The following is a 14,195-nucleotide window of genomic DNA, read 5'->3' as shown; positions in this document are numbered from 1 at the left end:
TGTTCCTCAAATCTTAGAGAGACGACACACTATCGTTCTAGGGATTTTGTGGTGTTGTTACATATCATGGTTGATTATTGCACTAGATTCATAGAGACAATGATTTTATTAATTTGAATTCAAAATATGTTCATTTAAACTTGGTCAATTAATATAAATCTAGATTAGTGTAAATCTATATTATTATAAAAATAATTCTATAGATATATGCATTACAAAAAAAGTGCACAAATTCTAATAGCGCATTCACATTCTTAGAATATGCACACACTGTTACTAGAAAACCATACATGGTCACCATTCTTGTTGCTATTTATGTAGAACAGCATGCCATGACTCCCATATCCAAGTTGAAATCCCAATATCTCTTAGAAAGTATATATGTAATTGTTTAAGAGTTACTTCATGTTACTTGAACTCTAGAATGTTTATTTGGAGCCCAAGACCCTTTTTCTCCTCATTGAAAATAGTACATTCTTGAGACCCATAAACCATATTATCATGAAACCATACCAATGGTGACAAAAATCCCCTTAGAATCCAAACATCCCCATAGATATCGTGATATTATGTGTGGTAATTCAAAATAATTGTTTCATGAGACCTTATTCCCTGTTTTGAGCTCACTTAATGTATCATGGCAGATGTTGGTCACTCCAAATCCAAGTGACGAAAAAGGCTAAGAACATGCACTACAGAGGAAAAACAAAACTCCAATAGTTCAAAGAAGGTGGGCGTCGAGGAACGAAGAATACCGGCTAGGATTTAGGATCACAGTGCAAAGCCCAATAGCGATAATAAAAATTTGGAGATTTAGCTTGGTTACTCTGTAATTATCGAGACACCAAGAGCAGCCATGAATTATTCACCAAGCTCATAGAGTCAAAGAAAAATGCGGTTATCATAAAAAATGTGGTTTCTGATTCAGATTCTGAGAAAAAAGTAATAGAGGTAGGAGATGAGGGCGAGTGTTCGGATCCCGAAAACAATGATTTAGGAAATGATGCCTCAATGAATAAAACACAAGTGAAAAAATCCATGCCACTGCTGGGAGGATGGAGCTGCAAGGGATGGACTAAGGATTAGGAGATTTCACTATACAATGCTTATTACAAAATCAAGCCCATACAATTTTCTGAAAGGCGATAGCTATGTTGGTATGCCCAAATCTACTCAATGCCCTCTTTCTTGCAATTTTTTTTCCTTTTTTGGTCAATTTTTGTGTTTACCCCATTTTTGTTGGGGGTGAGTGGGGAATGCATGGAATCTAATTAAAACAAAATAAATTATATCAGGCTAAGAGAAGCTAAACTTGGGGTATTGCGTAGGGTTTATCGAATTCTGCTCTATTGAAAGTTCATTTCAGCATAATTAATGCAATTGTTTTCAAAAAATTATGAAAATCCAACACCCTAAAAGGCACTAAAAGGGCCTCATGTGTCTTCTCTATCCTTAAAATAATATTTCGAAGATATATTCTGATATCCCTCTAAACAATAACGACAATTCCGGTTAAGGAAGTAAGGTTTTTTAAAACAATAGGAAAAACTTATCATAACTCGATTGTCAAACTAGTAATGGGACAACCATTATTGATAGATATCTACAAATGCAAGTTGATGCATCATCATTATTCAAGGAAAACCACACCACTTGGAATAACCCACTAGTGATCTCTAAGGAGGAAGACTTTCACGTATGCCAAGGGCCTCTAGGACTTGCGTTGTTAACCTGCTTTCTTTCATTTAAGAAAGATGAGTTGTTAATAAAATAGAAACAATTTTAGGTTGTACTCTAGGACCAAAGTACTCAATATGATTGCAATCTATTTTGCTTTTTATATTATTCAGCTTCTTCTTAATTGAATTCTCAAAGAAAATAGAAACTTATTTATGTTATTCTTTGGTTTGTTGCCTTTTCTTTCATTCCACGTTGGTTGGGCAGAGGGATAAAATACAACCTCATATTTAATCAACATCCACATTCTATCCTTGTATGTTCATGGACTTGAAACTGGTTTGCATCATGAAGATCTTATTGCATCATGGGGATATTTTGTCTTTACCCCGTTTTTGTTGTTGTGGTGAGTGGGGAACACATATAATCTGATTTTTTAAAAATAAGTTACATTAGGCAAAAAATAACTTAAGCTGGGGTAGTGTGTAGGGTTTACCAATTCTTCTCCCTTGAAAGTTCATTTTGAACACAATTAATACACCATCCTTAATAAATTATGAACACACAACACCCCAAAAGGAATTAAAAGGGCCTCATGGTTTCTACCTTGCACTTAAAAGAAGTTTCCAAACAAATAGTCCAATATCCCTCTAATCGATAATGATAATGTTGGTTAAAGTAATCAACATTTTTAAAATAATTTGAAAAGTATATCATAACTCAATTATCAAATCAGTAATGGGGACAACGATCACTAGATGCTATCTACAAATGCAAGCTCATGCATCACCATTATTCAAGGAAAAGCACCCCACTTGGAACAACCCACTAGTAGTTTGTAAGGGTATCGACTTTCACTTCTGCTAGGTGCATGTGGTTCGTAGGTTGTTAACCTGTTTTCTTACATCTAAGGAAGATGAGTTGTTAACCAAGCAAAAGCAGTTTTAGGTTGTATTCCAGGACCAAGGTACTCAACATGCTTGCATTCTCTTTTTCTTTTCATATTATTCTACTTTTTTTTAATTGAATTCTCAAAGAAAAGTAGAATATTATTTACAATATTCTCTTGGTTTTTTTCCTCTCCTTGATTATGAGGTTGTTGGGCTCAATTATAATGCATATTTTTTATTCTGATCTGGTTGCACTCAGTGTAAAATACAACGTTGCATTTATTTGGTGTCCACATTCTCTCCTTGTATGCTCATTTTCTTGGAATTATTTTTCACGGTGAAGAGCTTATTGTGTGATGGAGAACTTATAGTATCTCTTCCAAACTAGTCAGGAACTTAAGAAGCTGAAAGGGACATGTATGTCTCTTTTTATTTTATAATTTCTGCTACTAAGAACTATGAAGTTGTTTCATACTTCTTTCATATTCACATGATCTGTAATGCAAGAGATTAAGATAGAGTAGTAGTTGGGGAGATTTCTAGTCATGATATCTCAAAAGGACATAGCCTGTGAGGGTGTCCCACTTTGCAAGGTACAAATATCCAAACTACACCAAAGCTTTAGAACTATAGGATCCTTGTTTTTTATTTTTATTAATCTAGCCTTCTATGTTCACGTTCATACTCTTGAATTAAAAATAGATAACTTTGGTTACATGTGATGCAACCTGTTTGTCATACCCTTGGACCCTACTTCTAGAATCATGGCATCAACATGACTACAATATTGATCTATAAAAGAAACATTTGAACGTTCACAGAGAGAACAGTGGGGAAGAAGCGTTTATGGTGGAAAACCCTCACAGGGAATGAAATTCATCATTGGAACTACTATAGATATGCTCCGCCTTTGAACAAAATGCAGTTGATAGTCTACATTTAGTCGCTAGAAATGGAGTTGGAGGTTTGCTCCCATGTCAAAATGGCCCTGTAATGAAAATGTGATGGAAAATGTTGTTCCCCTTTCTAAGAGCTAGCAATGGTTTCTTGAAAAAAGGGCCATTAAATTTAAGGGCATTATCAAAACTGTGTCATTGGGAATTGGAAGTTGTTTATTGTTATGAAACCATCTCAAGAAAAGATAGAAAGATAGATCAACGCCTTAGAATTCAGCCTCTTCGAGGGGGCAACCTCCTTTACATTACATAAATGAACAATTCTTGGATGATACAAATGACAAAACCTCCTTTCTATATATAGGAGTTTAAGGAGTCACAATATAATCCAGCCGACCTAGCAATAATAATATAAAGCCACAAAAATAACAGTAGAGGGATTCTATGGGGCACAGTAATAACAATATGGGGGCAATAGGGGCACAACAATATTAATAAGGGGTATAACTACAATAGTAATGGGGTAATCACTAGTATTATAGGGACCCAACATGCCCCTCTCCTTCAAAAAAGTGTTGTCCTCAACGCTTGAGTAGTTCTGGATACTTCTGCATAAAATTCTCATCCTCCCATGTGGAATCTTCAGCGGATAAGTTCTTCCACTTGATAAGATACTCTGAAATTGATTGATTTCATAGCTGTCGAGTTCTTGTTTCTTTGACTGCTTCCGGTTCCAATATAATTTTTCCTTCCTCATCAAGTTCTGGCAATATTGTTTGAATTGGGAGCTTGTCGCCTATAACCTTCTTTAAACATGAAACATGGAAAACTGGGTGCAATCGAGAAGCTGCAGGAAGCTCCAATTTGTATGCCATAGTACCAATCTTTTGCAACACCTTGTACGGACCATAATACTTTGGTGATAATTTATTATCCTTCTTAGCTTGCTTGAGGGACATTTGCTTATATGGTTGTAGCCGTAGGAATACCCAATCACCTACATCAAAACTTCTTTCACTGCGATGTTGATCTGCTTGTTGTTTCATTCTATTATGTGCGAACACGAGGTTATCCTTTAAGAGTTGGAGGACTTGTTGTTGATGTTCGATGTGATGTTCCACTACCTGAACCTTAGAATTTTCTCTTAAATATGATGTGATGGATGGTGGTTGATACCCATAAAGTGCCATAAATGGGGTCATTTTTGTTGCTGTATGGAAGGAAGTGTTATACCACCATTCAGCCAAAGGCAACCATTTGATCCATTGTGTCTGTTTATCAGATACAAAGCAACGAAGATATCCTTCCAAACATTTTTTTACTATCTCAGTTTGCCCATCAAATTGAGGATGATAAGATGAGCTATGAGCTAACTGAGTACCAAGAAAAGAAAATAATTCTGTCCAAAAATTTCCAGTGAAAATGGGATCTCTGTCACTTACAATAATCTTTGGGTTTCCATGTAGCTTTTGAATTGTTTCCATAAATGTAGTAGAAACTGTAATGGCTTTAAATGGATGTGATAATGCACAAAAGTGTGCATACTTGGTAAGTCTGTCAACTACCACCATGATGAAACTCTTTCCCTCAAACTTGGGTAAACCTGTGATAAAATCCATTGAAACCTCCTCCCAACGTTGGCTTGGAATGGATAAAGGTTGTAATAGACCTGGTGTCTTAATTGTTTCAACTTTATTTTGTTGGCAAACCAAACATTCCGCCACAAACTTTTGAATATCTGATTTAAGGCCATCCCAAAAGAATTCCTTCTTAACCCTGTGGTAAGTTTTTAAAAATCCTGAGTGCCCTCCTAAGGGAGAAGTGTGCAATTCCATAAGAATCTTTTGTTTCAGCTGGGAATTCTTACAGAGGTATAAGCGATCTTTGTACCATAACGAATCATTTTGCCAGCTAAATGTATCAGACATACTGGAATCTTGTTGTAACTTTCGAATAAGTGCCCACACTTCTTCATCATTCTTCCATTCCTCCCTTGCTTCGTTTAACCAATCTGGTTGGATAATAGAAATGGCGCACAACAATGCTTCCACATCCTCATCCTTTCTTGAGAGTGCATCTGCCACCACATTTTGCTTCCCTTTTTTGTAGATGATTTCAAAGTCATAACCCAACATCTTTGTGACCCACTTTTGTTGCTCTTCAAAGGATAATCTTTGTTCTAAAAAGTATTTAAGGCTATCATGATCCGTTTTTACCTTGAAGTGTCTTCCCATTAGGTAGGGTCGCCATTTCTTAAGTGCATGGAGTATTGCCAACATTTTCTTCTCATAAATAGCTTTGTGTAAAAACTTTCCTTTGATTGGACGACTTTCAAAAGCAATGGGTCTTTCATCTTGCATTAAAACAACACCAATTCCATTTCCTGAAGCATCACATTCCACAATAAAAGTTTTTGTGAAGTCTGGTGTAGCTAAGACCGGTGCTTGGCACATTGCCTCTTTAAGATGTTCGAATGCCTTTGTTGCTTCTGGGGTCCATGAAAATGCATCTTTCTTAAATAATGTTGTTAGAGGTGCTGCTATTCTCCCATAATTCTTAACAAACTTGCGATAATACCCTGTCAACCCGAGAAATCCTTGCAGATGCTTTATGGATGTGGGAATTTTCCATTCCTTAATGGCTTTAATTTTGCTAGGGTCTACCTTAACTCCTTCATGAGATACAATATGACCCAGATATTCCACCTCTTGTACTCCAAAGAAACATTTGGATCTTTTTGCATATAATTGTTTCTCCTCCAATAGTTGTAACACCCTGTCAACATGTTCAACATGATCCTTCCAAGACTTGTTGTAGATTAGTATATCATCAAAAAATACTAACACAAATTTTCTAAGGAATGGTTTGAAAATTGAATTCATCAAACCTTGAAATGTTGAAGGTGCATTGGTAAGGCCAAAAGGCATGACCAAAAATTCATAATGACCCTCATGAGTTCTAAATGTTGCTTTCGGAATGTCTTCAGTCTTCATTCTGATTTGATGATATCCCGAACAAAGATCCAACTTGGTGAAGTAAATTGATCCATGCAATTCATCCAGTAATTCATCAATGACAGGAATGGGAAACTTATCTTTAATAGTGAGCTTGTTGAGCTCCCTATAATCTGGACACATGCGCCATGATCCATCCTTCTTGTGCACCAATATGACTGGAGTAGAGAAAGAACTTTGACTTGGTTGAATAATACCAGCCTCTAGCATTTCTGCAACCATACGTTCAATTTCACTCTTTTGGGCATAGGGATATCTGTACGGCTTGATGTTTGGAGGAACACTTCCTGGAATCAGATGAATAGCATGATCATGATCACGAATAGGTGGGAGACATTTGTGAGTCTCAAATACCTTGGAATGATTGTCCAAGACTTTTTGGAGATCTCGAGAAATAGATGATTCCACTGTGGACACATCTAGCGAACATAATTGTGCAATTACACCTCTTTGTTCCTTTTTTAGAAGCTTTGTCATACCGTTAGAGCTGATTATCTTTCCCGGTTTCCTTGCAATACCCCTTAATTCAATTTCCTTTCCTTCCACATAAGATTTCATGAAAAGTTCTTGAAAATTAAAAGCTATTGTACCCAAGGATTGTAGCCATTGGACTCATCAACACCTCCCATTGGAATGGAAAGCATTGGGCTAGTCAATACATATTCTCCCATGGATAGCTTGATATTATGGCACTTTCCTAAGCAATTTATTGTTCCTCCATTTGCAACCATCACTTGACACTCTGGTGCTGGATATAAGAAGCAATTCAATTCTCTTGCTACCTTACAATGAATAAAATTGTGGGTACTTCCTGAATCAATCAAAACTATTACCTTTTTCTTCTTGATTTGTCCTTCTATCTTGATGGTTTGAGGAGTGGTAATTCCCGCCAATGCATTACAAGATATGGTCGGATTCATTTCTTCTTTATCTAGGCTTTGTTCCTGGAGTATATCCTCTTCTTTTGACCTTTCTTTCTCATTTTCTTCTTCCTCTTCACAATCTATGTAGAATAATTTCTTCTCAGCACACTTATGACCTTTAGTGTATTTGCTATCACAACTGTAACAAAGCCCTTTTGCTCTTTTTTCTTCCAATTGTTGTGGTGTCAACCTTATAGGTTGTGGAAGACTAGCGGCAACAACACTTTCGTCTTTATAGTTGTGAGTGGTATGCTTCCTGGTTGCCATAATTTTGCTTTCCATTTTTCTTGCTAACCTGAATGCCTTCTCTAATGAATCAGGTTCCCAAAGGCGAACATCATGTTGGATATTGTCCTTTAAAGACCCTATGAACACATCAATCCTATGTTCCTCTGGAATATCTTTTACCCTTATGTTCAATTTTTGGAACTCCTCAATGTGCTCCATTATTGAACCCTTTTGTTTGAGACTTATCAATTGGCTAAAAAAAGTTTTGCTTTTTGTATCCTCATAATGTGCTATCAATTCTTCCATAAAAATTGCCCAAGTGATAAATTGTTTACAAGAGCAAAGCCATTGATACCATACAAACTGATTTGGTTCCAAATATAAAGTTTCCATACGTACCTTTTGTGTGTTTTGCACATTATTGAGATCGAAGAATTGCTCCATCTGTAATATCCATGTGGCGGGATCCCTGCCATCAAACTTCCTCATATCGATTTTTGGAATATGGTGAGTCTTCGATCCAACATTAGAGTCTATGGAATCGTGATTAACATTTCTTTTGTTCTCATCATGAGTTTCCTTTAGTACCCTTTCACCGTTAATGACCATTTCTTGTAGCAACTTATTCATATTTATCTTCAATTCTTCCATCTTATCATCCATGCCATCAATTTTAGCGTCCATGCCATTCACCTTAGCTTCCATGCCATCCATATTAGCTTCTACGCCTTTCTTTAAGCAATCTATCTTAGCTTCTACACCCTTCTTTAGACCATCCATCTTAGCTTCTACATCTTTCCTTAAACCATCCATCTTAGATTCTGTTGCTTTTTGTGCAAGTGACACTTGTTGCACTTGTTCTTGTAATTTTGATATATCATGTAGCATTTCTTCTTCTTCTTAATGAGTCATGCTAGTGCTTTCAGGTTCCTTACTAGGTGTTTGCATTTTTTTTCCTCGGGGCATCAGTTACCGATAATAATTCTCTAATATGCCCTTTGAATTCCTTCAAAATAAATTTTCAAACCAAGCTTAAGCAAAAATTAAAGAAAATCTACACACCTTTTTTCACTTTGTAGGAGCTCGATATTGCCTCTGATGTATCTCTGTACTTTCTGATTATCTAGTTCTGAATTTGTGACCTATAGTAGCCCTCTGTGTCCTCTTTCCAATGCCACAAGTCTGATCCAAATTGGATTCTCCAAGGAAGAGTTATGCGAAATCTCCCACAGTGACTTGATTATAGATTAGTTCAGTAGAGCGAACTTGTACGACGTGACACGAGTCACTGTTTCGACCTTTAGATCTGAAAAACACCCACAAGAAACTACAGTCCATCCTCTTTCTGTACCTTGTTACGAAACTTCAATACGATCCCCAGAGGGAAAGTTATGACGATTTTCCCCAGGTCACCTGTTTTGAATGTAATTCAGGAGTCTCCAAAAAGACCAACTTCCTCAGATCATATCTCCGCAAATATTGCGTGAAAAGCTCTGAAATTCGAACCCAAGGTTCAGCGCGATTTCTTCTCAAATGGGTTTTTTTGCGACTTCTGAATCGTCACAGAAAAAAGCTATAGCGAAAATTCCACGAGGACCTGTTTGGAGTAGCGAAACCCTAGAATCCAAAGCTCTGATACCAAATGTTATGAAACCAGCTCAAGAAAAGATAGAAAAGATAGATCAACGCCTTAGAATTCAGCCTCTTTGAGGGGATAACCTCCTTTACATTACATAAATGAACAATTCTTGGATGATGCAAATGACAAAACCTCCTTTCTATATATAGGAGTCCAAGGAGTCACAATATAATCCAGTCGACCTAACAATAATAATATAAAGCCACAAAAATAACAATAGAGGGATTCTATGGGACACAGTAATAACAATATGGGGGCAATAGGGGCACAAAAATATTAATAAGGGGTATAACTACAATAGTAATGGGGTAATCACTAGTATTATAGGGACCCAACACTTATGGTTTTTTCGTATTTTGGCATTTTTTCCGAAGTATGATTTAGACAAGAACCAAATGAAATTCCTTGAGGTTCTTTGCTACTTTAACTTGTGTCTTTGGAATGTGTACATCTCCATAACCTCCGCTCTTTTTGATTCAATGAATGTAAAGAAGTTTGATGGTAATATTTTAATTTTCTTTTCAAGGAGGGATGGCTCATTCTATTTCGTTCATAATGTTAGCATCTTGAAACTTGTATGTGGAAAGCCTATCATATGTAATGTTACATTGCATTAGCTTTTCTTCTCTACATTTTATTTTACAATAAATCCTTTGTATCATCAAACCTCTGCAAAATATAATGAGGGAGGGGCCAAGGGTGTTCCTCTCAATACCCTTCGTGTTTAAAATGATTATCGGATACCATTTGACTCGTGGGACATTCCAGGGAAAATAATGAAATCTGGAATTACTCAAAATAAAGAGATTTTTCAGACAATTAATGTATCTTTCACAAAATTTATTGCCTACACTCCTACCTATCCAATAGTGTTGCCATGCACCATTACTGTTAAAGATGGAGTCTCTACGGTGGATGTCGCAGTTGTGGACTGCACCGTGCTGTTTGAATAGGCCATGGAAGTAGTGACGAGCCTGCAGGAATATCCCACCCAGTGGGTATTAAATACAAAGGTCTGCAAGCTACAACAACAATACGATGAAATGAGGGCGACAATGCACACCATTTCTACAACACAACGCCTCGCCAAGCTACAGGAGGCTAAGCAGTTGCTTACACAGGTGGAAGCAGCGCAGAAGAAAGAGGCAGTCCTTAAGGCTAGGTTTGGGCCTTGGTTGGATGAAGCCTGAATAATCTCGGCTAACATACAGAAAAAGTTGGCAAACATCTAGAGTACATAAAAAAAGATTAAGCAGGATAGTGCAGGACCAGCCATAGAGCAAACGGTAGAATAGATCAAGCAAGTAGCCACACAGAGCACAGTTGAAGCAGTGATTGCACAAGTAGAGCTGGGGGATCTTCGTAGCAAGATCTCCACACCAGCTGAGTGACTCAAGGGAAAGTCATGATATTTGTGTTTGGGACCTATTGGGATGGGGTCCCCTGGGTCAATGTTGGGGCAAAAGCCCAAGTTTTGGGGCAAGATCCCAAGTTTTATGTAAAAAGATGTAAAGTCTCCGCAAATTGTGTTCATGGAGTGTGTAGATAGTAAAAGAGTCAAAAAGAGTTTTACCCTTCTTTATTAAGTCAACTTTTCAAAGATCTATCCATGGTCCACGAACCATGGGATTGTAGAGATAGGTGTGTCTTAGAAAGTCTAAGGCATGACAGAAGAGTAGAGTTGTTTATGGGTATGATGAAAGGAGTCTAAGTTAGTGTAGAAGAGTAAGAAGAAAGGCTCTATAACTGTGAGAATAGAGGCCTAGAGTAGTGTCCGCAATTGAGTCCACAGGGAATTTTTGAGTCTGTAAGCTTAATTGAATATTAATAAAGAATATTGTGGCAGAAATACGTGTGATTATCTCTTTACTTCTATTATGTATAAATGCACTTATGCTGTGATGAATAATGGTTCTATGAAATAATGATGTATTGATGCGCGAATTTACTTGATTTATATTGTTATATGAACACAAATGATGTTAAGTGATTACGCGAAGATTATACAGTTGTATGTTAAATTTATCGAACACTTAAGCAGATCTGAGTAAATATGGGATTAAGAGTAATCTACAAGGTACGTAACTAGTTAAGTCACCTGTTCAATGTCCGCATAAGCCAGTTGTATGCCTTCGCGGAGGTCTAGAGGCTGATTAAAAGGAGTTACATTGATAAGCCATAAGGGCTTATCAATCTGCGTGAGGGTAGATTTAGGGCACAAAACGACATCACCCTGGTCTTTGGGTGCGGAAACTTGGTCCCAGCATCCCCCCATACTGCTTCGGGTAGGACTTCAGTCCGTGCTCCATGGATTGATGCCAAAAGGGACAGTAGTGTAGGGATTTGTTTGGCGCAACTAAGTCTAAACCTAGGTCAGGACCCATTAATCCAACATCCTTCCTACTAAATGTTATGCTCATAAATATATCATATAGTAATCTCTCTAGACCCATTCTAGAATCTTTACTAAGTTGTAGTAGGCTTTACTCGGTTTATTTCCATAGGAATGGCTTTACTGGAAGCATTCCTGGTGAGTTTTTTTTGTTTGGTTTACAAAACATATATCCATCATGAAATTTTCTTAGTGGAAGCATTCTCCAAGCTGGTTCACAAAATTATACCAATTTATGGAAGAACTAGATTTTTCACATAGTAGGTTGAGTGGGGAAATATCTCCATAAATCACTCAGTGCTCCAATTTAAAGCTATTGAACTTCTCATATAACCTTATCACCTCAAATATTATGTCGGAGATTGGTAATTTGAATTCATTGGTGTCTTTGGATCTAAGTTACAATCATATGTTTGGATCCATACATGTGGGAATTGGTAATGCCAATGCTCTTTTAGTGTTGCAACTGATGGAAATTTCTCATCTCAATGAATTCCTGCAGAAATTGGTGAATGTTCATGTTTTCCTTTGTTGAGCTTGGAAAACAATAGTTTGATTGGAAATGTACCCAAGTAATTATCCAAGTTGAGTCGACAGATAAAGCTTAATTTGGTAATGAACAATCTTACTGGAGAATTACCCTAGAAATTAGGGAACTTGGGTCATATATTATGGGTAACCATTTCACACAACAAACTTAAAGGGAGGATACCAACAAGACGTATATTAAACACATTAAAAAAGACTTATTTCAAAGAAAATGCAGGCCTATGTGGATCGGGAGTGAATGTTACTTGTCCCATGGTTATGCCTAACCCAATAGTTATAAATCAAAATACAAGAGGGAGTCCAACCGGAGGAGGAATTCATGTGATTAGATATACACACAGTAGAATTGCGATATCTACAGAAGCTAAGATTGCAAGAATATTTGTAGAATTTTAATATCTACAAAAGTGTCTCTACAATAATTGCAATATCTGCAACAAGTACGACTGCATTTGGTGTTGTTGTTGTGACTATACTGAATATAAAAGACCATTCCAATTCAAAATCGATGAATCTTATGCTTGATAGATTTTCTCAGTCCCCATCCACTGATATGGCTCTAGGAAAACTGGTTATGTTTACACCCAACTTTGATCATGCATCTACGGATTGGATGACTAGTTCTCACGTGTTGATTAACAAATATTGTGAGCTTGGAAGGGGAGGTATTTAAATTGTGTTCAAATCAATCCTAGGGGATGGGTGAGTAGTTGCTATAAAGAATATGATGGTTTCAAATTTGGTTAAATCACAAGAATACTTTGAGAAGGAGATAAAACTTTTTCACAAAGTCAAGCATCCAAATATAATGAATTTGCAAGGCTACTATGGTACACCTCAATTATAGCTTCTTATATATGACTATATTCAAAGTGGAAGTTTGTATAGTCAACTCCATGAAATATCCCAAATATATCCCCCGTTAAGTTGGTCAAACTGGTTTAATATAGCTATGAGGAGTGCAATGGGGCTTGCACATCTTCACCATGCTTGTAGACTACCAGTCATACGCTATATCATAAAATCCATCAATATTTTGCTTGATGAGAATTGCAACCCTAAAGTTGCAAATTATGGCCTTGCAATGTTGTTTCCCATGCTTGATAGATACATTCTTAGTAGAAAAATACAGAGTGCATTAGGATATATGGCACCCGAATTTTCTTGTCAGAGCCTTAAGATAAATGAAAGATATGATGTGTATGGATTTGGGGTGTTGTTGTTAGAACTTGTTACAGACGGAAGGCCAGTTGAATATATGGAGGATGATGTTGTGGTCATATGTGACAATGTGTGGTCATTACTAGTTGAAGGAAAGGCACTAACTTGTGTGGATTCAAATTATTTTGCAAGTCAGCAGAGGAATGTAACTTATTTAAGAAGAATGGGAATGCAACTTACTTATGTGCCTACTATTGATGGAAGAATGAGATTCCTCTACTAAGGGTTGAGATGGCTCAACATAAGGCTATGCGAAGTTTGAAGGTGCAGATTTGGTAGTAGGTGACTACTGTTTCTTTGAGATATCTTGCTCATGATCCATGGTGTTGTGCTGGAAATCCTTTCTCCAGAAAAAAATGATCCCTCTATTCCTATGGGAGGATCTAACAACAAACTGGATAAATATGTGCAAACTTTCCTAGTCTATACCAGAAATCACAAAAGCGGATAGATGACCTACCTCACTCTGATTTTAAAAGACGTTGGTGTCATCCTTTATTCTTCCGCTTACAAGCTCAATATCCTCTTTGCTGATCTAGATGAATACCTACAAGGAAAATCATGTCGAGACAAGAAATGCATACATAGCAAAAACTATCCCAATATAAACCATATAACGGATAAAGTATTATACTAAATGAGCAATGATAGACACATTTATGGAAAGAAAACACATAATGTATTATAAATAGAATGTTAAAGGGAGCATTACAACCACTTAAGCCTTGATGTTGGAAGCCTCCTTTAGGTGATTTTCCAAGTCCTA

General features: G+C 36.8%; 1 pseudogene; it reads left to right on the top strand.

The window, feature by feature from the left end:
• Positions 1-11,679: 11,679 nt before the first annotated feature.
• Positions 11,680-13,652, top strand: LOC149237912 (putative LRR receptor-like serine/threonine-protein kinase IRK; annotated as a pseudogene).
• The last annotated feature ends 543 nt before the right edge of the window (positions 13,653-14,195 follow it).

Source organism: Pinus tabuliformis, chromosome 8 (assembly GCF_031772625.1).
Source record: "Pinus tabuliformis cultivar Carrire ecotype Pingquan chromosome 8, CPIR1, whole genome shotgun sequence".
In the NCBI taxonomy this organism is placed as follows: Eukaryota; Viridiplantae; Streptophyta; class Pinopsida; order Pinales; family Pinaceae; genus Pinus; species Pinus tabuliformis.
Note: the sequence above shows the minus strand (reverse complement) of the source record. Positions and strands in the feature narration are given on the sequence as shown.